The sequence below is a fragment of the Tympanuchus pallidicinctus genome, unplaced genomic scaffold (assembly GCF_026119805.1).
Source record: "Tympanuchus pallidicinctus isolate F22 unplaced genomic scaffold, pur_lepc_1.0 scaffold17, whole genome shotgun sequence".
Lineage (NCBI taxonomy): Eukaryota > Metazoa > Chordata > Aves > Galliformes > Phasianidae > Tympanuchus > Tympanuchus pallidicinctus.
In genome coordinates this window covers 18,519,383-18,542,638 of record NW_026294690.1, presented here as the reverse complement: position 1 = coordinate 18,542,638, position 23,256 = coordinate 18,519,383, and the positions used below count along the sequence as shown (strand labels likewise).

The following is a 23,256-nucleotide window of genomic DNA, read 5'->3' as shown; positions in this document are numbered from 1 at the left end:
TGAATGAGGAGCTGTACTGGAAAAGGTCTCTGGGATCAGGACAAAGCAACAGTCAGCATTTACAGAAGGCAGGAAAGTCTGTTTACAAAGGGCAACCAGAAGGTTTGAATGCTTTAGCAAAGTGACCACAAACAAGCACAAATCAGTGCCGTGTTGCTGGGTTTGGGAATTCGGTGTTGTCTCCAGTCTTCTGTCCCCAGGGAACCACGAGGCTGCTGATAAAGGCTTGGTTGGTAAATGGCATCAGTGCTGCTTCTTAATGCCAAGGCAACATGAATTCACAGGAAACATTCTTTCAAACTGATGAGTTTCTTTTCATCAAGAAAATTGGCTGGTGAAGGTGGCAGTGCTGAGCACAGGCTTCGTAGTTGCGTCCTGCGATGACTAAGAAGGCATCTGACAAATGAAGATACATTTCAGACAGCATACGATGCACAGCTGAGTTTTTGAAAGAGCCCACATCTCCCAGGTATCACTCACAGACATGGCTTTTGGAGGAGCCACTCCCATGGGATGGGTGGGCTTGGTAGCAAGGCTGCTGGCATAATGGTGTCACGGTGCTGATGCCCATAATGGTGTCACGATGCTGATGCCCATAGTGGTGTCACGATGCTGATGCCCATAATGGTGTCATGGTGCTGATGCCCATAATGGTGTCACGATGCTGATGCCCATAATGGTGTCACGGTGCTGATGCCCATAATGGTGTCACGGTGCTGATGCCCATAATGGTGTCATGATGCTGATGCCCATAATGGTGTCATGGTGCTGATGCCCATAATGGTGTCACGATGCTGATGCCCATAATGGTGTCACGATGCTGATGCCCATAATGGTGTCACGATGCTGATGCCCATAATGGTGTCATGGTGCTGATGCCCATAATGGTGTCATGATGCTGATGCCCATAATGGTGTCATGGTGCTGATGCCCATAATGGTGTCACGGTGCTGATGCCCATAATGGTGTCATGGTGCTGATGCCCATAGTGGTGTCATGATGCTGATGCCCATAATGGTGTCATGATGCTGATGCCCATAATGGTGTCACGGTGCTGATGCCCATAATGGTGTCATGGTGCTGATGCCCATAGTGGTGTCACGATGCTGATGCCCATAATGGTGTCATGGTGCTGATGCCCATAATGGTGTCACAGTGCTGATGCCCATAGTGGTGTCACGATGCTGATGCCCATAATGGTGTCATGGTGCTGATGCCCATAATGGTGTCACGATGCTGATGCCCATAATGGTGTCACGATGCTGATGCCCATAGTGGTGTCATGGTGCTGATGCCCATAATGGTGTCATGGTGCTGATGCCCATAATGGTGTCATGGTGCTGATGCCCATAATGGTGTCACGATGCTGATGCCCATAATGGTGTCATGATGCTGATGCCCATAATGGTGTCACGGTGCTGATGCCCATAGTGGTGTCATGGTGCTGATGCCCATAATGGTGTCACGGTGCTGATGCCCATAATGGTGTCATGATGCTGATGCCCATAATGGTGTCACGGTGCTGATGCCCATAATGGTGTCATGGTGCTGATGCCCATAGTGGTGTCACGGTGCTGATGCCCATAATGGTGTCATGGTGCTGAAGCCCATAGTGGTGTCACGATGCTGATGCCCATAATGGTGTCACGGTGCTGATGCCCATAGTGGTGTCACGATGCTGATGCCCATAATGGTGTCATGGTGCTGATGCCCATAATGGTGTCATGATGCTGATGCCAGCTCTGTCACTGCTGCCTTGCTGCAAACAGGAGGAGCAGCACACGAGCTCTTACCCACGGCTTAAACACTGCATCTCATCCACAGTACATCAAACCCTGTGGAGGCCTCATTCACAACCAGACCTAATATTCAAAATTTAGAAACGCCATCTGGTAGAGACTTTGTTAAGTAAAAATATCTTATTACTGAACATAGATCTTGGAGAGAGCTCGCTTTCTTCCCTTATGCATCTGATCGTATTTAACTGGACAGCCACATCTCAGTACTTCTGGAATACCTCCAAAGGTTTCTGACATGGGGCACATTCCTAAGCTGTAGAAAAAGAATCAGCTGTATTATTAATGTGAAACTAGTAGTAACTCATGACATTTGAGTTATGTTGCTGCAAGGTGTCTTTTTACCAGCTTTGTTTCTCCTGGTAAACAGCAAGTCCTCTAATTGCAGATATAAATCTGTTGAGGTATGAATGCACGGTTGAAAGTGATGAAAATGTTTAATAAAGTATGTCCCAGAAACAGAGAGCATGACTAGGTTGAACACGTTGACCACAGGGCTTGGGTATGGTGATAGAAGCTCACACCTCAGGGCGGCCACACTTACAACAGATCAATGGAATGGGGAGCAAACACCAGGTCTGCTCAGTATGACAGTCCTAAGAGATCCGATAAGGTGTAAAAGTCCTTTTTAGCAGTACAACTTCTGATGGCCTCTTATAACAGGGAAGAGAATAGATCACATGCACCTTGCTTACAAACTGCAAACATCCAGTTTGGGGTTTTTCCAGTGAAGTTTTAAGAAGTCATGGTTAACTTTCATGGTCTGAATTTCAACAGTTCGAGCTCTTATGACAGACCCCTGTAAAACAAAAAACAGCTCAGAACAGTGGTTTTTTTAGGAAAAAAAAGGGGAAATCACTGTTTTTAAAATTCTGTCCAGCTCAACTATTTTACAAAAGCCATAGAAACTTTATCTGAAATGGTGTCTCTGTTTTGGTTTCAGTCTCATACAGCATTTACTTATTTATTACTTGTTTGTTGTTACTTTTGGCTGTGGATAAAGACAGATTCTTTTCATTAAGGTTGATTATTCTAATTGTGGACTCCCTGTATTTCACCAGCACAACTTCTCTAGTGTCACAGACCCCTTCAACTCACGGGCACCAATAAACAGGATGAGATAAAGACAGTAGAAGTACCTGAAGTCTGCACTTGTCCCTTCTGAGCATAGGTTGTGGAATGGGTAATGACAGTTCTGGCCTTGGAATAAAATAGATGGTAGGCTCAGTATAGAGCACAAGCTGGATTTCAGGGCTCATAGTTATTAGGCACTACTGCATTTTGTCCCCAGATCTCTGTCCCACCTGAAGATATTGCTTTCAGCTGGATCTGCAGCCAGTGCCTTTCCCAGTGCTACAGGCATTTAGCGATGGAGCATAACATGGAAACTGCTTCTCTTTAACGATAACAGAGGTGTTCCTGCCACACAAGTTTTCAATATGATCTCATCTCTTACTCAGCATTGAAGAAAACAGAGGTAGATAGCTGTATCTATGGCAGCTAACATCAACCCCTCCTCACAGACCTCTGCTTAATCCTACATCAAGCAAACCCCACCAGCAAGCATCAAAAAACAAGCAAGAAACAAAAATCAGGTGCAGGCATGGCAATTTTCGTATCAGTTCCCTGGACCGAGTGCCACTGAAGATTAAACCAATAAAAAAGGGTTTTTATGAGGAAACTTGCACGTGAGAGGAGCAAATCGGCAGAAGAAGCCCGAGCTGGCGTGCGGTCCTGAATTAATAGCTTAATGTAATTCAGTTCTTGCTGGTTGCCTGGAAACTAACATGGAAAAAAAAGTGAAAGCACAAACCATAATGGGTGTAGAGGGCTTAATAAGGAATTACCGATGCCAATAAACTGTTAGACAGCCTGATGCATTTCTAACAAAATCACTCAAAACGCTCCTTTGTTATTATATGTTATTCTTAATAACAAGGTTCAAGGCCAAAGAAGAAGCAGCGCTCGGTGCTGGCAGTTTGGGCAGCTGCAGTGCTGATGCTGGGACTTGACCCTGAACTCACGGCAGGCCGGCCGCTCCTTTGAAGCATCAGCTAACTGAGGTTCTCTGCCAGAAAAAGCAATGAGGCACTTGTGCCTTCCTCACGGAGTCGGCTGTCTGGAATCAGCCCTGCAGCTCTGCTCAAACCTGGGGTCGAGTTTATGAATGCCAGCTTCCAATGAAACTGCTTTCTGAGGCAGGCCTGGCTGTTTGCCCACACTGGTTTTGGGAAAGTTTCAGTGAATCCTCTTAGCTGCATCCATGGCAGAACAGTGACAGACCCCAACCAGCCTCTTGTCGTTCCAAAGATGGACAAGTCCTCTCCTGGGATGGAGAATCCCACTGGGGGCTGCAGAAGATGCTCTTGGAGTACCAGCCCAGTGCCACGCTGGTTTCACAGTGTCCAACGCATCCCCCCAGCACTGGCTTCCCATCTTGAAAGAGTTGCTTCAAGAAAGCAGTTTTTATCCTGATTATTTTTGACAGATATCAGGTAGTTTAATTAGTTTGAAATTCAGGTGAACGACCACCTCTCTCCTGTAATTCATCTTCAACACTGAAAGAGGAAAACACCGTTAAAATGAGCTCTGGCCCATCAGAGGCCATCCACAGCCACCCAAATAGACCAATTTTGTGCTGCAAAGACAAATCCTGGCTGGTTTTGGGGGGGTAAGACTGATCATGCCAGGAACAGCTTTGGAAACAGATTTCTCTCTTCCTAATGTGCAAGAGATGCATAATGTGGATCGTGATATAGAAAATATTGTAAAATATAACAGTGTAAAACTAATTTTAAGTCTGCTACTGATTTATCTGTTATTTTGAGATATCCAATAGATAAGAGCATTTTAAATAGTCTCTAAATAAAGCGAATCATTACTTCTTACTAAAAAGGGAGCTTTTAAATGATCCAGTTACTGAAAAAACAACAAACTGTAATTTCTTCTGAAATTTCACAGTTCCCTCTCCCCTCTGTAAGCAATCTACAGTAATAAAGTATAAACACAGAGATCAAGTGTCACGACGAAAATGCTTAACAGCTTAAAAATGGTACATTAAACCCCTACAATCTTGGGTAAGACAAACAAAATCATAAACTCTTTTTATTGCAATTCCTGACAAACTGTGGATATAAATAGGATTTAACACAACGAACTTATTTGTCAGTCTTACCCTGTTATTCAGAAATTCTCTTCTCCATGTCTGTCTTTTTATGGCTTCTTAATCCAGCACGACAGGAAGGTGAGACCATTTCTGAGTCTTCGGTCAGGAGAGGTCTTCATGTGGATTCTGGAAAGGATGGAGGGGACGCTGTAGCTTTCAAGCTTAGAAGCTGGACAACTCCTTCAGAGCAGGCTGCTCTCTGATCTAGAGGCTGTACAGCAGAGTTCCCCAAATAGCCACCCAGCCCTGGAACACCCAGCTGTGTGATGAAGCAATGGCTGATGCAGCCTTTTTGCTGCCAGGTGCTGCGTTTGTGCTCGCGATGCACGGCTTAATGACCGTGTTGTAGCTGTCGGTGGAAGCACAGGTTGTAAATTCTCCCATAGGTATTTTTATTACAACAAGCACTACAGCTTAAGCCTATTGAGAAGGCATTTAATGAAAACACCCTTGCCTCCACATGCTCCCTCAGGCCATGAAGCAGAACAGTAAAGAAGCACACAGCTGCTCACTGATGGTAGGACCCGACCCCAAGCATGGAGCTCACAGGACTGTGGCCCACAGATATTCTAAAGAAGTTCCAGTATTCCAAAAACTCATTAGCTAAAACAGCCACATGCTGGAAATTATTAGTCTCTGCCTTATTTGAAGTGAGTTTCACCAAATAAAGCAAGTAAGGACAACCTTGACGTCTATCATAACTGTTTGAAGTGTGTATGCGTGATTTCACTGTCAGGTTGGGCTGCTTGCAGATGGCGTGGTGAAGTCAGACAGCTAGGGAATGTCAGATTTTTTTGTTCTGTTTCATAGCTGTTTTGTTGTGTGTTTTTTTTTGTTACTGTTATTCAGACGAAGGTGACGTGAGAAGCAGAAATAATTTGACTTGACGCTGTTATCTGAAGCCCAGTTGAAAGTCTTGCAGTCACCAGACTCAGATGTGACCTCTGTGCTGGCCAAAACAGTCTGAGGAGTCCTTGAGATGGAACGGCTGAGAACAAACATGGGCTCTCGGATGCTATTTTTGTACATTCATTTCCCTGACTTTAACCACACTGTAGCTACTGAAAATATATGTGATTAGCCTGAAGATGTTATGCCAGCAAACTACAGCTCAAGACAACTCTCATCAGAACGTTTTAATGTAAATTGCTGTCTCCTTATTGTTATCTAAGGAATTAAGCTGATTTATTGAAGTTCAGGAGCCCTCTTTTCGTTTGTAAACCTTTTATGGTGGACGTAATGAGAAGGGCTCATGAGCCTTTTCTTCTGGAAGGAAGAAGATGTCCTCCTGAAGTTCAGAAATGTCAAAGTCTTTTTTTATTTTTATTTTTTATAGCTGCTGGAATAAGTCACTGCTTATTGCTATTCTGCATATTAATTCATAGGTTATATATACTGCTATTGATAGCCAGAGCAGGAAGTCCCAAAATCTAACATTTTTAATGGGAATGTTGGCAGGTCCTTTATTATATCAAAGGGAGAGGTGGTGTTAAAAATTCACATATCAAAAACTATCAACACATGATAAATAGATGGTGAACTGTTCGTGTCGCACCACTTATTAAGTTGGTACCATAAATTATTACACCATAAAAATCGATGTTTATTTCAGTCTTTCACTCTTTCCATATTGCTTCAGCTACTTTCCAGAACTCACTTAAAAACTACAAGAAGAAACAGAAAAGCAGAACTGCTGCCATGGCCCAGCAGTGGCTGCGGAGCCATCGACGGAGCCTGCACACACTGTGCCTACACCCCTCCCAGTGAGTGCCATGCAGGGCTGTGTTCTCCTACAGTCACAGCAGCAGCATTTAAGATATTCTCTGGGTTGGCTTTTTTTTTGCATTTGTTATCTTGGTAATGGCACGGTTGTGTTACTGCAACTTATCACATTAGAGCACTCTGCCAACCTTTCCATTATTCGCCTAAACTTCAGCGCCGAGTCGTGAAGAATGACTGCATCGCTTTGTTTGCTATCTGTGTGCACAGCACCAGGGATTTGGGTGCTTTGAAATGCCTCCTCCATCCGGAGAGAAAGAATCCTTTTTCTGTGGCACTTCTCAGCCACGGCAGCAGCATCCATGGGTACAATGCGCCGCGATGGGCAGGGAGCTTGCTGACACAGCACAGATCCTCATTCAGAAGGAATTATGCTTCAGCCACACTTAGCTTCTCAAAACACTCTCTAGCTGTGAGTACATTGCACAGTTAACTTCTCGCTGGAAAATCAGGAGCAGCGAAAGCAACAGCGGATTTCCAAGGGAAAACAGTGCTGCACCCCTGCGTGCATTGCACCGTTATGCGTGTGGTCAACAAACATCGTCCTGCACCCATCCGTTGGGAAAGATATTGCATGCACATCGAGCACCAGCGTGGCAGATTCCTCTAACAGTTAAACACAACAAGAGAAATAGGTTGGCTATGTTTCCATAGTTTTACACTCATTAGAGTGTAAAAAGACTTTGTACATGACTTGTTTCTGCCAGTTTGGTTTCAGCTCACGCTAAGCACGAGGCGCACACCGGTGTGATGTGATTTCCCTGCTTTGCTTTGCCTACAAGCCTTCCTCACACTCAGGGCACTTGCCTCTCTGTCTTCCCCTGCATAGCTCATGGTGCCTTTCTGCATTCCCTGAAAGAGGAGGATCTACCAAATACCATGCTCAATATACAAGCCGGTTAAAAAAAGAACCTTCTTCCATAATGACCACAAGACCTGAATTTATTGCTGGAATGTCAGAGATCTCACAAACAGCAGCAGCAAAGAGTGCATTATCTTTACCTCTGTGTTTGAAGCATATCCACTCTTCTATGAAATTTTATGGCAGATGGATTCAAAGGGGAAAAAGCAACAGGCCTCAGAAGCTTTTATGATTCTTCTTACCTCATCTGTATTTGCAAAACACTGCAAGCCGGACCATGTTCTGCCTGTTTTTATGCTTGTTTTTACAGCAGGGCACACAGTTTGCCATAAATAATAGAACTGAAGAGCAGAAAGTTATCAATAACCCTGATACAGCTAAAAGCTGTAAGAAGTGATTCCAGCATTCACAGTAAGCGAGTCGGCTGTTCTGATTCTGACAGGGCAGGCAGCAAATCCCAGTGGCCAGGGGGGAGGAGGCAGCTGGCTTCAGGTTTTAATTATGATGTGCGATGGATTTTCATGACAGCAAAACTATCTCCCATTCTCAGTCATTTTTCTTGCTCATAAAACACACATAAAATCCTTGCTGACCCAAGCAGGGAGCCCTGTGGGACCCTAACAGAACAGCAGGAGCTTTACGTAAGTACTGCGCTTTGAGGTAATAATGGGGTGCCACCTTTTGGATGGATAATTTCTTCATGAAAGAAATATTCCTGTGTGAAACTCCTTCATCCCCTAACAAACATAGTATGGAAAATATCTATAAACACAAAGCAATCCATTAAACATAAGCAACCCCCCAGCAAAGCAAAGCTGCACAAGTGCTGCTTATGGGCACTAGGTGGCCATGCAAAACGTGGTGCCAAAAACCCCTCTTCCAAACACTGGCTGGAGCCAGCACACCAAACCTGATGTGTTACATTCCCATGTCCCAGCACATCGGTGTGCCCAGCAGCCTGTCCTGGCAGGGCACGGAGTCACTGAAGCTCTGGGCAGCAGATCAGAGCAAGCTGTGCCTTCCAATGCCGACCAGCTGGGGCATTTGCAGCACTTGGCCAATAGAATGATACTATTCTTCCTAGAGATGCTATCACATGTTTATTTAAAAACTAAAGCCTGTATTTTGGAAGAAGTCTGAAAGTTCAAACATTTAACTTCACCAACCTTTAAAAAAGAGTGAAGAAGAACGCATGTCTGCCTGTAGCTCTAACAACTTCATTTTAGACTATTTATACAGTGGGAAAAGAGGAAGTCTATTGTTGGTCTCCCAGGCAAGCGCCTCAGATCTCAGACAAGTTCTCCTAGCCTATCCAGAAGAAATGAACACTTCTATAGGCTACTTGTTAGCCGTGCTCTGAGGGATCACAGGGCCCAGAGGTCAAACACCTCCGTGCTTTTCACTGTGCAACCATCGGAGCAGCTCTCCCAGCTGTGACATCCAGGGATCGTTTTGCAGAGGAGCCACAGACAGAAGCAGACTCGTTAGTCCAGCAGGAGGAAGGTGCTGAGTACGAAACAGGATCTTTCATTCTGCACTCTACCCTATTACCTCCAATTTATATCATCTTCCTTGCTTTACATAAGCAGCAGTCTGCGGTGTAAATCAAACCCGCACAGCTACTTGCTATGGAGAATTGCTCTTCATTGCTGGGCTTTTGACATGAAAAAATATCTTTGCATTAAAATCAAAAGAACAATCTCCGAGGAGTGTCTTCTCAGCACTCAGACAATCATAACAACAGGGCATGGTAATAAATGAAAAATCATGCAATTTCCTTCTCCATGCAGTTGGAAAGGTTTAACTAATTAAACCAATTATTCTACTATAATGAAACAAAATTAAAGGTGGTGGTTTTTTCTTCCCCCTCGAAATATACAAAATCAAAAACTGCAATCTAACCTAATCTTGCATTTAAATCTCTCTGAAGGATATGTGCCAGTGCTGCTCTAGGGCAGACATGTAATGAATCACTCAGACACCACATCCACTGCCTATGCCACTACTGCTTCGTCTATTCTTTCTGTGCTTTGTTGGGGTTTGTTGCCCATCCCTTGATGTTTACACACAATAGTCCAATTTCTCACCCTCAGGAGCAAGTTTCCTGGCAGCCTGGGGTGGCAGTTGAGGTCTCCCAGGTGCTGAGGTCTGTCCCTGTGGCAGGGCCATCACTGCAGCCCAGCCTGTGTCACAGCCCCAACCAGCCCTACCCTGGCCTGCCAGGAACCGAGCTGGGTGTGCTTGGATCTGTTGGGGAAGATGGATGGGCTGAGGTGAGAAGAAGACAAGGCTCCAGGCTTTGTCCATCCCATTATGTTCAGTGAAGAGTGGAAACGTAACACGACTTTCTCCCTTGGCCTGGATAAAGCATCCTTCAGAAACAGGCAATGCAACAGTGCAAAGATAAACTCGTGAAGTTTATCACTGTTTTAGAAATGCTCATTTTTGTTCATGTAATCTTCTTTCTACCAATCTTCATAAGAGATTTTAGTTGCATGAATGATGTCTCTAAGTCTGTATATCTAGTCCCTCAGCTTAAAGTAATGCTACATTTTGTGCTCTTAAGCAGCTGATATTGCTTGTACCAAAATCAAAGTTAAAAGAAGTTGAAAAGTTGCAGCCTCGGTGATGGCAGCTGGCAGGATAACAGCAGCATTACTGCTTCTGCTGTCAAAGGACAACCAAAAGTAATGCATACAGCTGTGCAAAAGCTCTCCCTGTGACCAAAGCTCAGCCTGCAAGCCCTGTGTGTGTGTGCATACATCACACTGCTTCACTGTGCGTGCCTTGGCACAACTGCAAGGCCCAAAAATCACTGCTGCAGGGGCAGCAAAGTGTGCATGGACAAAAGAAGGGAAGAGGCAGAGCTCCTGGGCACCTCAAAATGGTTCCAAAGAATGTTTAACAATCAGGTGATAGGTGCTTTATATATAAAAATATAAATATATATTAAAAAATCATACCTTTTGAGGTGCTGGAGAAAATGAATGGCCAGTTTCACAAGGCAAAGCCCTTTTGCAGGTCGTTCCCAAACATACTCCAAATGTAACTTCCTTACAAAGTATGCTGTTGTTTGGCAGGGTCCCTATAAGTTGATGCCTCAGGTAATTATTTCATATTACAGATATTATGTTACATTAAAAAAGAAAATTGCTTGAATGTATCTTATTTTAAATCTAATTTTTTTTTTTTTACATTTTCTGATTGTTTGACCTTCACATCTCAGCTCACAAAACTTTGCTAGCAAAGCCAATCATTTGCCCATGCTGCACAATGGCAAATCTGACTGCAAAACAGTGTTTGTGACATCTATTTATAGCAGATGCAAAATCCCCACAGGAAACTGGTAAATCCCCTCCTCTGTATTCAGATATCAGGGCCAGAGCACCATATTTACTATGAAGGAATAGGGCTTCATTACCTGATCCCGGTGATTGACGTGATTCCCATGTAATCTTTCAGATAAATGATTCCTCCACATCTCATTTACATAACTATTTTATAACAGTGTGAATTAGTTCTTCACACTTCTGCATGTCTCAAACATGATTTTTTTTTTAACTGAGCAATAGGAACACCTATCAAATAAAAACGATCTCTGAACATCATAGGATACAACCAGTGTTAAGTATCTCCTAATAAGCCACATATTGATTCTCTTTAGGCAATTAGAAGGTTCCATTTTTCCCATCAATTCCTTCACAATGTAAATACAGACAAGAAAATCCAATCTGCACGCAAGAAGTGAGCAGAACACAGGGCACATCTCATAGGGCACCACAGAGAAAAGCAGCAGCTGGTGATGCAGGTGGAATATGATACAGATATAAAACCAGAATGCTCAAAAAACTTGCATTTTCAGCACCAACACTGGATTCCCAGAGCATCACCTTTCTTTTCCCCCCCCATCAAACAGCTTCAGACTAAACTCAAAAAACAACTTTACCTGTAGACTTGGAAGAAATTGGAGGCAAGATAATCCATTACTTTCAAAGTAATCTGTTTTTCCTTAGATTACTTCCTTCAACTTTAATCTGAAGATGATTTGAAAACAGGCTTATGACCATGAGCATGCACTATGGTGGTGCCAGAGCAAAGGACTGCATCTCGGGAGGATCAGCAGCAGATGCCTTCATGCCTGTGACCACAGAAACACTTTTTCAGTAGGAAACAGCTGCTCAAGGGTCCAGCAAAATCTTGCTCTGGGTGAAGACTGCAATTGAGAACCTGGGAAGGTTTTGTTGGCATGAATGGATGCAATTAGCCACAAAGCTCTCACAGTTCACCTGCCGTAGAGATCTAAGGCTCTTCTGTCACCAAAGGACTTCAATTTCTCTGAAAGAAAAAGAAATACACTTACAGAGACAGGACAAGGGGAAATGGCTTTAAACTGAGACAGGGGAGGTTTAGGTTGGATATTAGGAGGAAGTTTTTCCCCCAGAGGGTGGTGAAGCACTGGCACAGGCTGCCCAAGGAGGCTGTGGATGCCCCATCCCTGCAGGCATTCAAGGCCAGGCTGGATGTGGCTCTGGGCAGCCTGGGCTGCTGGTTGGCGACCTGCACACAGCAGGGGGTTGGAACTGGATGAGCATTGTGGGCCTTTGCAACCCAGGCCATTCTGTGATTCTATGATAAAAATTCTATGATTAAATTTTTTTGAGGAACAAAATATGAGACCAGAGCAGAAGTTAAATATACAAGATAATGATGCTTATTCAAATACAAGTATTCCAACCTTGTTTTCAGTTTAGAATCATCGCTGCTCAACAGGTTTTTGTGGCCACAGACTGTCCAACAGTGTGCCATATAAAAAGAATTTTAACTCAGAACTATTTTAATTTCAAAAGCGTTCATAAATCAGGCTTCAAATGAGCACTTCATGCTGCTATTTAGCTAGCACTTGCCAGCAGCAAGGTGTGGAGGAAAGAGCAGGGAGGTACAAGATCCATCAGAGAGAAGAAATCTCATTTGCTCTTAATTTTTCATTTTTCAGAGCTCTCTGCACAGCCCCACACCTGGGAGTTCCGAGGGGACACAGCCCCGTTCTGGGCTCTCAGGGCTCCCAGGATTCATGTTCTCTATGAGAGCTGAGGTCTGGCCCAAAGATGTGTCAGTAACAGCCCCTCAGCACCTCGCACCCCTCCGACACATCACCTCATCCCAGTGGCTCCCGGCTGCATGCATGGCACTGTGGGTTGGCGGGGCCATGGCCGGGCTGCAGAAGGCATGGGGCAAGGAGCCTATGAAATAGCAATCCCTACCATTAACAGCAGCCAATTCCAGGTGTTTTTAAATATTTGATGGTAATGGCGGACGGTAATAGGAGATTGTGTGTGATGATAAATGAGAAGCAGCCCTCCACGTGCAAGCTCTTGCTCTGCTCTTTAAAGAACAAAGCTCTGCCGTTACTCACTGCCATCACCAGGAGTAGGGCATGGCCTCTCAGTGATGGGGAATGCTGGTGGTCCCTCTGGGCTTCGAGTGGGGCTGCTACCAAGTTGGACACAGCACATCCCAGAAGTGAGGCCAACGATGCTCAGCTATTTCTGTACCAAGCCTTGCTCCGTTGCCATGGCAGCGCAGCGCCCAGCCCCAGCTCTGCTGCCTGCATGCATGCAATCTGGAATTTCATCTTTTCCACACAAATGCGTGCACAATTACTTCCTTATCTGATAGAGAATACCAGCATTACTTCACACTCACCACACGTTGACTTATTTCAGCGTGATAGTGCTCTTCACGTGTACGCTGACAGCTGGGTGGTGTTTTGCATAATTCATATTTCTGTATACTATATGGAGTCTTACATAAAAGCATGACATTCACTGAAATGTAAAAATAAAAGAAAAAGCAAAAAGCACCACCAAAAATCAAATTAAAAAAAAAAAGATGTAACCACAGAATCATTAGCAGTATACAAAGCAGAGCCAGAAAGATGAAGAGTTCCCCAACGAGATGACTTTGCTCCCTGCAATAGCACAAAATTACAGAACTTGGTGTCAGCACCGCTGTAACTCTGTGAGTTCAGTGGGAATACATCTCCCCTAGACTTGTTGTTGCTGGCAAACAGCACTGTGCATTAAGGATACGCTCATTTACATTCCTTTCAAGCTGATGCCAGTGTCCTCTTCACAACATTTTTTTTTAAAGACTTGGCGAAATTTGCATAAACTATGTAAAATTGTCACCTCTTACAAACCAAAGATTACGATGAATCCCAGCACTTTTCCCCTTCTCCTGGCACCTGCGACACACCTGGCCAGAGGTGGCTGGCATACCTTCAGCCCCAGTCTCTGAGGGCTCTTCCCATGCAGAAGGTGCTGCAGTGTGAGCCAGGGGCTGTTGGGGGAGCTGAGCCCAAGGCCCCACTGCAGGCTGTCCCCCGCACAGTTCTGAGCTCAGCCGCCCCGTCCCCGTGGGAGGAAGGACCTGGAGCTTCCATCACCATCCTCGTCATCACGAGGGATTTTCTTTCTTTGGATCAGCCTACGTGACACCGTGCCAAAACAAGCAGCCATCCTTAACTCCCATTTCTATCTTTTGAACAGCAGAAGAAAACATATGCAAAATATACTCGGATTATTCAGAAAGCTTAAAGTAGGCAGTTTCTGCTTTGGACATTGCAAAGAGAAAAATAACATTCTCCAAAAACAAAGTTGTTTTTCTGAGCAAAACCCACAAATGCTGTGCAAGGTGTTTCACTGCTTCCGTCCACAGATGGAACCCATGGGCAGCTCCATCAGCTGCGGGGGCTTGGGCTGCCCAGCCACAGCACAGCTCCAAGCAGCCACAGCAGAGAGTTCTTCCCTGGAGCCTGGTTGATTTAATTTACCCAGCTTTTATTTTTAATCCATATTTTGGAGTCGCAAGGACAATCTGGAGCTGCTTGCACAGGAGTTCAGGCAGCGGTGTTCAGGGCAGAAGCCTTTGCCTGCTGACAGAAACCAACCCTCCCTGCTTCAAGGACCTGGGCTCCTCTGGAGCCACACAGGAGCATCTGCAGAGCAGGAGGGAGAACGTGCAGTTGGTTAACACCCACTGCACTCAGTACCCCTTTACATTTTAAGGCTTTATTTCCACCTCACACACGGTGGGATCTCCAGCAACACCTTGGCTCAAAACAGAGCAATTCCAGAAGAAAAACCCATCCCTGCCCTTGCATGAGAACACAACCAATGGTCAGACCCAAACTGGAGCCAGCCTCTCCTCTCCCATCCATCTGCAAAGCAGGAGGCAGCTCAGCAGTTCCTCCACCCCACAGGCTCTCTCAGCCTTCATGCAGAGCCAAGAACTCCCACAGAAACATTTTTATATCTCAAGACTGCTTGACAATAACCTAAACACTACACTTTCCTGCCAAACAGAATGCCTTCATGGAGGCTTTGGCGCAGGCTGAATATTGCCAGCCCCTCCATGGGCTGAGCCCCCCACACCTCCTGGCAGCAAGGGTGAGGGGCAGGTCCTGGTCTCTCAGTATGCACTTGGTCAGGAAAAAACTCCAAAAAAAAAAAAAAAAAAAAAAAACCAACAAAAAAAAAACAACAAAAAAAAAACAAAACAGAGAGAGAGAGAGAAAGCAATGGAGATATTCCAGTACTGAAAGTAAATCAGAGAAGCAAAATTAGAAACAATCTGTGTTTCAAAATGTGGTCAACAGAATGCATCACGATGGCAGCTCTTGTTAGAAGCAACAAGGGATGCTTCCTGGCGGTGCCGAAGTGGTGCTGTTCAGTGCATCAAAATGCAATCTAGGGCACCAAATTGAAAACATCTGTTGTGGCATGTTTGTTAACTTTTATTCCTCAAATGGGAAAATTGTTTGAGAGGAGCATTACCTGATGCTGATCTCTGTGAAACTGCTGGCCCTGCTTTTAGCGAGAGAAAATCAGAGACATCCTTTGCATTTTCCTTAATGGTTACATTACAGACCAAGCTAAAATAAAGATCAAAGATTTATACCACGGACATAAAATGAAATTGAATGAGATTCTCATATTAAAGCACACGGAGGTGGGCGCTAAATAATAGAAATGGTTCTTAAAAAGGATTAAAATACCAAAGCACTGAAAAATAAGAACATTAATTCCTTGTAAAGGTCATTAAGTGGTCAAAAATATGGAATGGGTAGCAGATGTCATAGCACAACAAGTACTTACCTGGTTTTGCATTGGGTTTCCAAGATGCTGCTCAACAAAGCAGAGCTCCAGCCCTATCCTGCGTGCTCCTTCCATCCACATACCTGCAGCAGCAAAGCTGGAGCCATATTAAGGATGGTTCATTCAGATCAGCACATTCAGAAGATCAGAATTCACATCCCAGCAGTTCTTGCTGGTTTGTGGTATTAAAATCTGTGGTCAACAAATACTGATTGTTTTAATTTTGGACGGCTTGGAAACAATGGTGGTTCTCCTTGTCGGAGAGAGCCGAACTGGAGTGAGGTGAAGGGTCAGCAGGAGAGTGAGAAAACCAGGGCTTAGTGCAGCACACAGAGAGAGCCAGTAAGCCTACGGTGTCATAAACAGAGCAACGATAACAGAGATAATGACAGGAATTGGGACATGGGAACGCATTGGTGGCACCCACCTGGGGCAGGCGTTGGAGGAGAAGGGTGTGTTGTGGATCTTGCTCTTTTGCAAAGCAGAGTCAGGCTGAGCCTCGTGACTACCCGTCATTTCAGCAATTTGTCTTCATTTTTTTGTTGTTGTTAGAACTGATTCAATAACACATTTTGGTCAAAATATTTTTAATCGAATATTTCATTCTGAATGCTGTTCTATGTTAAAAAATAGCAAATTACTTAGCAACTAGAATGAAATATCTAGAATGAGGGTCAGACCTTTTTTTTTTTTTTTTTTTTTCAGATTCTAAGATGGAATTAGAGGGGTTTTTTTTTAATCTTTTTGTTGTTGCTGTTATGTTTTAAACAAAGCTCTATTTGTTTCCCCAGGCAATTCAGATTTGCCAGGGAATAAAAGAAATATATTACCCACAGCATGGTACCATATAGGTAAATTATAATACAGAACACTGAGAAACTCCATTACATTCCCATTCCTTTGTCAAAGGCAGAACTGCCTGGTTAGAGTAGTCCTTGTATATCTAAATAATATCTAATTCTCAGAGAAAGCCTACTGGCGTGAAATCAAAGCTAGCTGTATACAAACAAGGCAATCCACTACTGTCAGAATCCAGAATATTCATTACCTAGGGAAAAGGAAAAAAAAAAGAAAGTGAAAAGAGAGAAGGGAAAATAGATACAGTATTGTAAATTCACAAGAAAATTATTTTTTCTTTAATGAGAAAGCATCCCTCCTCTTACAATAGCGAGGAGGGAAGGGGTCTGACTTCTCTTCAGCAATTCTGATCTTGTCAAGGAAAATCCACATGCTGTATACAAACATGCCTATCTGAACTAACACTGCAAATCGTTTCAAAAGTAGTTTTTCTACAGGATTGCCTCCTGAAATCATAAAGCCTTTAATTAGAGCTGCAGCACAATACGTACGTGTGCGTAATTAAAACAACTCATCGTGGTGAGATGGGGATTATCTGATGCGTGCCAGACGTCTTTGTCATCCACTGTTTTGGGGAACAATGTTATTAAAGGAAAATCAAATTAAGGATGAAAAATAATTGCAAAATATATCAAAGCATAAAACAGATGTTAAGTGCGCAGAATAAATAGCTGAAGGGAAAAGCTTTAAAATATCCCAAGAACTTCAAAGAATAGCTCGTATTTCAAACATTTTTATCTGCTATTCTTCTCCCACACTTTCTGGTGTGGAAACAGGCTTAAAATTCAGAGATAAAAAAAGAAGTAGATGTTGTCTTTCATTTCCAAATATGAATCGAGAATCTCTGGAAGTTGTAAATGAAAGATCCACCTCCTCCAGAGCTCGCCTTATCAGAACACTTATATATAAAAGAGAAAGAAATGATATCATTCTCAGTGGCCTTTACTTCCATTCGGCACAGTTTGCTCCTCCTCCACAGAGGTGAGCGCCGTGCAGTGGATGTGCCACCCTCAGCTCCAGGAGGAGGTGGCAGAGCCATGGGGCCAATGGGGAGCACAGAAAGACGAGGATAGTCCAAAATATCCTCACTGGACAGGAATCCAAATGAAATCCAAACGGATGACAACTTTTACTTCCCGGTATTTATCTTCAATAGTCCTTTTTCGGAGTATTTTGCAAAGATATTCAGCCTTTTGACTGAGCACACGCATCAGACATCATAAAATGCAAGGAGTAACACTATTCAATAAAAGAGACCTTAGCTGCAGAGAGGTTTTAGCTTTTCTAAACCTCATTTGTAACCAAGGGTAAAATGGAAGAGTAAATGGAGGAACTTGATAGCTTCATGTCAGAAAAGACATGAACCGTGACACAGCAATGTCAGCAGGACTAAAATGAGCTGTTAAAGTACCTGGAGTGAAACAACACAGAGTTTCTGAAGTGACAGATCACAAAAAACCCAAAAAACCAGACCCCACTGACAATGGGTCAAGAATGATGAAATCTGTGCCTCGTTGCTGCTCCGCACTGGGAGCTCGACTTTTAAATCTTCAGTCGGAACATATTAAATTGCCTCCAAATTAAAGTGTCAAGGTAAAACCCAACCGCTGTTGTTCAACAGCTCAGTAAAAGCCATTTGCAGTGAGGGAAACAAGAAAACAAACCTCATTCTAATTTTCCTGGTAGCACCTGAATGTGAAGAACGTGCCTTTAAACAGAGGCATTGCAACTGCGTAGATGCGACGAAACCGCGTCCCTTCCCCTGGTGTGTGACAGCTCTGAGTGCCTGCCAGGAAGCCTTAAATATGAGTTTTGAAGGGAAGGCATGATTTAGCTTTTGCAATATCGTATACAAGTAAAATCAAAAGCGGGTGAGTTTATTGACCTTTGAGAGAAAAGTCTTCCTGCAGCTGCTGGCTGTTGAGGTGGCAGAGAACAAGGCATCCCAGCCCTGCTGATTATTGAGCGAATGACTTTTCAACTGTTTTTGCACTACTTCACGGACCGTCTTGGCCTGGTTTAACAGTTTCCAGCTCAGTAACTAAAAAAGAAGGAAGTTCTTCATTTTTTGAGGGCGAGGAAGGCAAACATTGCACGTGCCCTATCTGTGGGGCGACGGACACCCAGCCCTGTGTCCTCAGGAGCCATCAAACCGCCACACGGTTGGCTTGGAAGCTACACTACCATGCACCTCTGCCTCCACAGCAGGTAATAGGGCTGCTGGGGATCTCACCAATCTCGTGGGGGAAGCTCCTTGGATCACCGGCTCCGAGCGGAATCAGTAAGCTCTACCATTTCCTCATGCTGCCCTTTAGTCTGACCTCTGTCTTTTCCCTCCTCAGTTTACGTATCACAAAGCATCCTGGTGTGCTGAAGCATGCACGCTCGCGTTGCAGCGGCTGTCCTCCCATCACCAGCCAGAGACCTTAAACTCCTTACTCGCTGAACTGGAAGTTAAATTTAAATTGAGTGACTGCTTGAAGCAATGGATAAGAAGGAAAACACCCCTTCTTTATGAACTGCTTCTAGCTGGTGTCAGCTATCAAGATTTTGTTATCTGCTTACATGGGCTGAGCTTAAAGGCGTATTTTCTCTGTTCTGACTGTTTTGAAAATTCCTTGGTGTTTTAATTGGCTTCATATTTCAATTCTTTTGTCAAAAAAGATTTGTTTAAAAAGCACCACCTCACTTCTCCACAGATTCCTCCTTCTTCAGCCTCCTCAGGGCTGCTCACTCCCTGCAGAAGTTCACAGCTCTGCAGCTGCACTCATGGCAAAGCCTTCAATCTTGGTCTTGTATTCAGCAGGAGAATCCCAGGAAAACCCACCTGTAACAACCTGCCTGTTATGTCTGCCCTGGATTCCAGACCAAGCTTTTCATTTCTTCCATTCCAATTGAAGAGCTACAAAGAAAGAGCCAGGAAAAGCTCCAGCTGGCCGCAAAGCAGCAGAGCCACAATGGAGTCCTGTGCAGGTTGCAGTTTGCAATGGTGACTCCAGGCTCTGGTTCCTCCCACTCAGCACTGCTGGGACTGCTCAGCCCGGGCTGCTCTCCCTTAGATCTGGGCTGCTTGGAGGCAAACTGCACTGCCAGGGGCTTCGTGCCCCCAGGAGCTGGGCTCGTGGCCGAGGGGCTGGAGGTGGCTTGTGGCTGCCACCCCAAAGCCAGAGCAGCACCCGCAGCTAGGGCTCCTGCTCCTTGGTTCCTGAGGATTTGAATAAAAGTGAGCTTTCTGCTGCATTTCACCTAGCATTGTATAACCAACAGTGAGCATTTCTGTTTCATTCTGATATCTCAGCCAGGCTAGAAATATTCGGACCTGACAAAACTCACCTGGTTTCAGACATTACAAGAGAAAAGGGGAAATGCTGGTTTTTCTCCTGCTAGAGGATAACAGCTTGCTGCAGTAAGCTGTGGGTTAATGCTCTGCAGGAAGAAACAATGTGAATGGCCACTTCTAACTATGGCTCCATTTCAAGTCACTTGAAATCTGAAAAGAAGGTCAGCATGCCCAGCCAGGTTCCTCTGTGCTTTGCTTTTATTTAGCTCTGCTACCCAGAGTGCTCTTCATTTCCTCAGTCTCTGGTGTGAGAGCACAAATGGAGTTGCAACCATGACATTTTATGTTATAATATTCCTCTTCTTATTGCCTAAATTATGATACCATGAGTGAATTCAAACCACAAGTCTCTATTGATCTGTATCTCTGTAACTCACAATACTTTTTTCGAGCCCTTGCATGTTTACATCTGGCTGGAATTATTTGGAAGTCTGTTTACAAGCTGTCCAATATCACTGAAAAGGTTTTTTCATGTGCCTTGAGGTCACGTAGACATAAAGGTGAAACACTGCAGGAGCCTGTTTGGAAATGCTCAAGGACAGAGAGCAATTACTCGTAGCATTGGGACCAATAACGGGAAATCCACAGAGAACTCTAAAGACCTCAGAAATAATCTCAGCAGTGTACTGAGAATAGCAGGAGTCAGGAGAGAACTTAAAAAAAAAAAAAAAAGAAAAAGAAAAAGAAAAAAATTAATGCAATTTGCTCAAATTGTGTGCTATTAGATTGAACAAAAATCAGGAATCTCAACCATTCCCTGAGGGCTTCTTGTGTGCTCCCACTGCCACTGTCCCCAACACGTGGGGCTCCACTCAGGGCCTGACCCACAGCCACCGCCTGACAGTGAAAGTTCATACTGTGTTCCCCACTGTGCAGGAGTTCCAACCCATCACCTCAGCCTCAGCATTCATTAATTCAGAAGATTGTCACCAAGCAGTGCTGAGAGCAGTGAATCTGGGCAGGTCAGGATGCAAAGCGTGGGGCAATTAACCAGATATCATCCTGCAATTGCATTAGTAATAAAGGAGGTCCAAAAAAGGAGTGGGAAAGCCATTAGCCAAGTAAGCTGAGTGTTTAATGAGATTTCCTTGCTTCCATCTTCATGAAAAAGGCCAACCGAGAGCAGATGGTCGGCACAATAATACTGTAACAAAGAGGGAAGATCGTAATCTCCCAAAAAGGGAACAGCAAGAGTGCCTGGCTAATTTAGATGTTTTCAAATTGGTTATGCTGATGAGCTTTATCTTCACTTACTTAAGGAACTGTCTGAAGCCATATCAGAACCTTAATTATCATAGTGGGAATCCGAAGAGATGGGAAGAAGAGACGCTGCCTGGAAGGACATGGAGGTGGGATTGCTCTGCATGTCTGCTCGCTATCTGTCTATTCAGGGAGCTACAGAAGCACCACGACACCAAGGATCAGCAGCAGGAGCAGCCCTGTGGGATGGCCGTGGAGCAGCAGTGCCCAGCTGCAGCCCTCACCATTAGCACGGCGCTTGGTGGAGAGCAGGCAGAGCTTGCTAGGAGACCATTCATTTCCAGAAAATGGCTCTCTTTGAACGGAAAGGATGAATTGAGCACAGTTTCAGAGAGACCTGCCTTGAGCTCAGCATTATTAATTTTTTCATTAATGACTCGGATGACAGAGGAAGGAATACGCTTGTTAAATCTGCTGATAACGCTGTGCAGGGAGGGACTGCAAGCACACAAGAGGACAGAATTAAAACTCAGAAAGGTCTCGACAAATTGCAGAAATAATCTTCTTTAAAAAGTGTGTTACGAGGGACAGTGCGAGATCCTATGCTTGGGTAGAAATAATCAATTGCACAATTAAGGGCTGGGGAACCGCGCAGGCTGCAGAGCGGGCTGGGAGAGCTGCTCAGTGAAAGGCTGTCACTCTGCAATGGGTAAATCGAAGAGTGCCCTTCAAGATGGGGAAAACAGTCTTTCTGTTATGTTCAGTCCTAATAAGGCCTCAGTGCCGAGATGTATTCTGCCTTGCAACTGCATGTGAGTAGAGATGTGGACCAAAGGGAGCGATTTGGAAGGGGACAAGATCAGAATCTAGAAATCATCCCCCCAAGGTGAAGGGTTGAACAAAGCCAGGGAACTGAGCCTTAAAACAAACAAAGACCGAAGAGAGAACTTGAAAGCTTCAAGTATACCTAGGATAGCCATGAAGAAGAGATGATCCATCCTCCAGGGCCTTACTCTGCCTGCTGTGAGCTGGGTGATGGAGCTCCAGGTAAGCGCTGGGGTGGGAAGAGAGCGCCAAGGAGCCTGGCCTTCTGGCACGCTGATCCCCAACGCATCTGTGGATATTAAATGAAAATTTCAGGAAGGTCAATTAAACTGTTCATGGATATTTAATAAAATGGAAGATGAGAAAAATAATCAAATAAATTACTTGTTAAAAATTATCACTCAATTTTACCTGCGGTTCATTACTGACTCAGATTAATGAATGCTGAAAAGATATTACCCTCCTATGAATATTCAGACTTTCCTGCCTGATTGCAAATTTTCAAATGAAAAATGCAGTATATCAATTCCTGATGAAATTTTTAATAGAGTCAAATGCCCTTCAAGTAGAATTCCCATTTAGAGAGAGCATAGTGGTGCACGGTGCTATGGGCACCTTCCCTGCTGGGATCACAGGACACCACACCATTGAAGAATTAGCTTGGGAACTCAGAGCTGAGCCTGGCGTGGGGAAAGGCGTCTGTTTCTCCACAGAATTCACCATGCTTCAGATGCATTATGTTATAAATAGTGATAACTGTGAAAAGACCTAACCCTCTGCATTTTGTGGGCTTGTTTTATTCATTTTCACCTTCAGCAAAGGAAGCATTTGCCAGGGAAAATGCTTTTGTACCCTGCAAAAAAATAAAATCTGTGAATCACCGGGGAAGTCAGGTGGGAAAGGTCACCAACTGCCTTCTGTATAGCAGCAGACGTTTATTTTATAGTTGTAGAACCCGAACTCGTTCATGTGATCGTCCGCCTTTAGATTTTAATAGACAGGATTTGGTGAAGGTGAGAATCTTATGTTTCTTCAGGGAGAAGTAGAACAGAGGTGACAAATAGCGGCTGTTCCCTGTCAAACCGACTTACATGGCACTGCTAAGTGAGTCTGTTCCACGAGCTGAGCTCTGGGTGTGGGCAAACATGGGGAGAGGCACTACAGAACAGCACAGCAGCCCACAGGGTCAGGTTGTGCTATGCTCCTCAGGGTGACTGAACCCAAGCACTGCTGGTGAGGAGCTGCCTCTGCTGTGGCCCCAGCACCCTGAACTG

The 23,256-nt window shown here is 44.4% G+C and overlaps 1 protein-coding gene and 1 long non-coding RNA gene across 2 annotated transcripts in view; one reads left to right on the top strand and one right to left on the bottom strand.

The window, feature by feature from the left end:
* OXTR (oxytocin receptor) overlaps positions 1–23,256 on the top strand; it is a 465,983-nt gene that overhangs the window by 420,857 nt on the left and 21,870 nt on the right. The gene's annotated exons all lie outside the window — the stretch shown is intronic.
* Positions 1,744–22,307, bottom strand: LOC128078311 (uncharacterized). The gene is made up of 5 exons (XR_008205570.1): positions 16,187–22,307; positions 13,307–15,951; positions 10,567–11,938; positions 4,972–5,088; positions 1,744–4,354 (listed from the first exon to the last, which is right to left on the bottom strand). It is a non-coding gene; the product is annotated as an uncharacterized LOC128078311 (long non-coding RNA).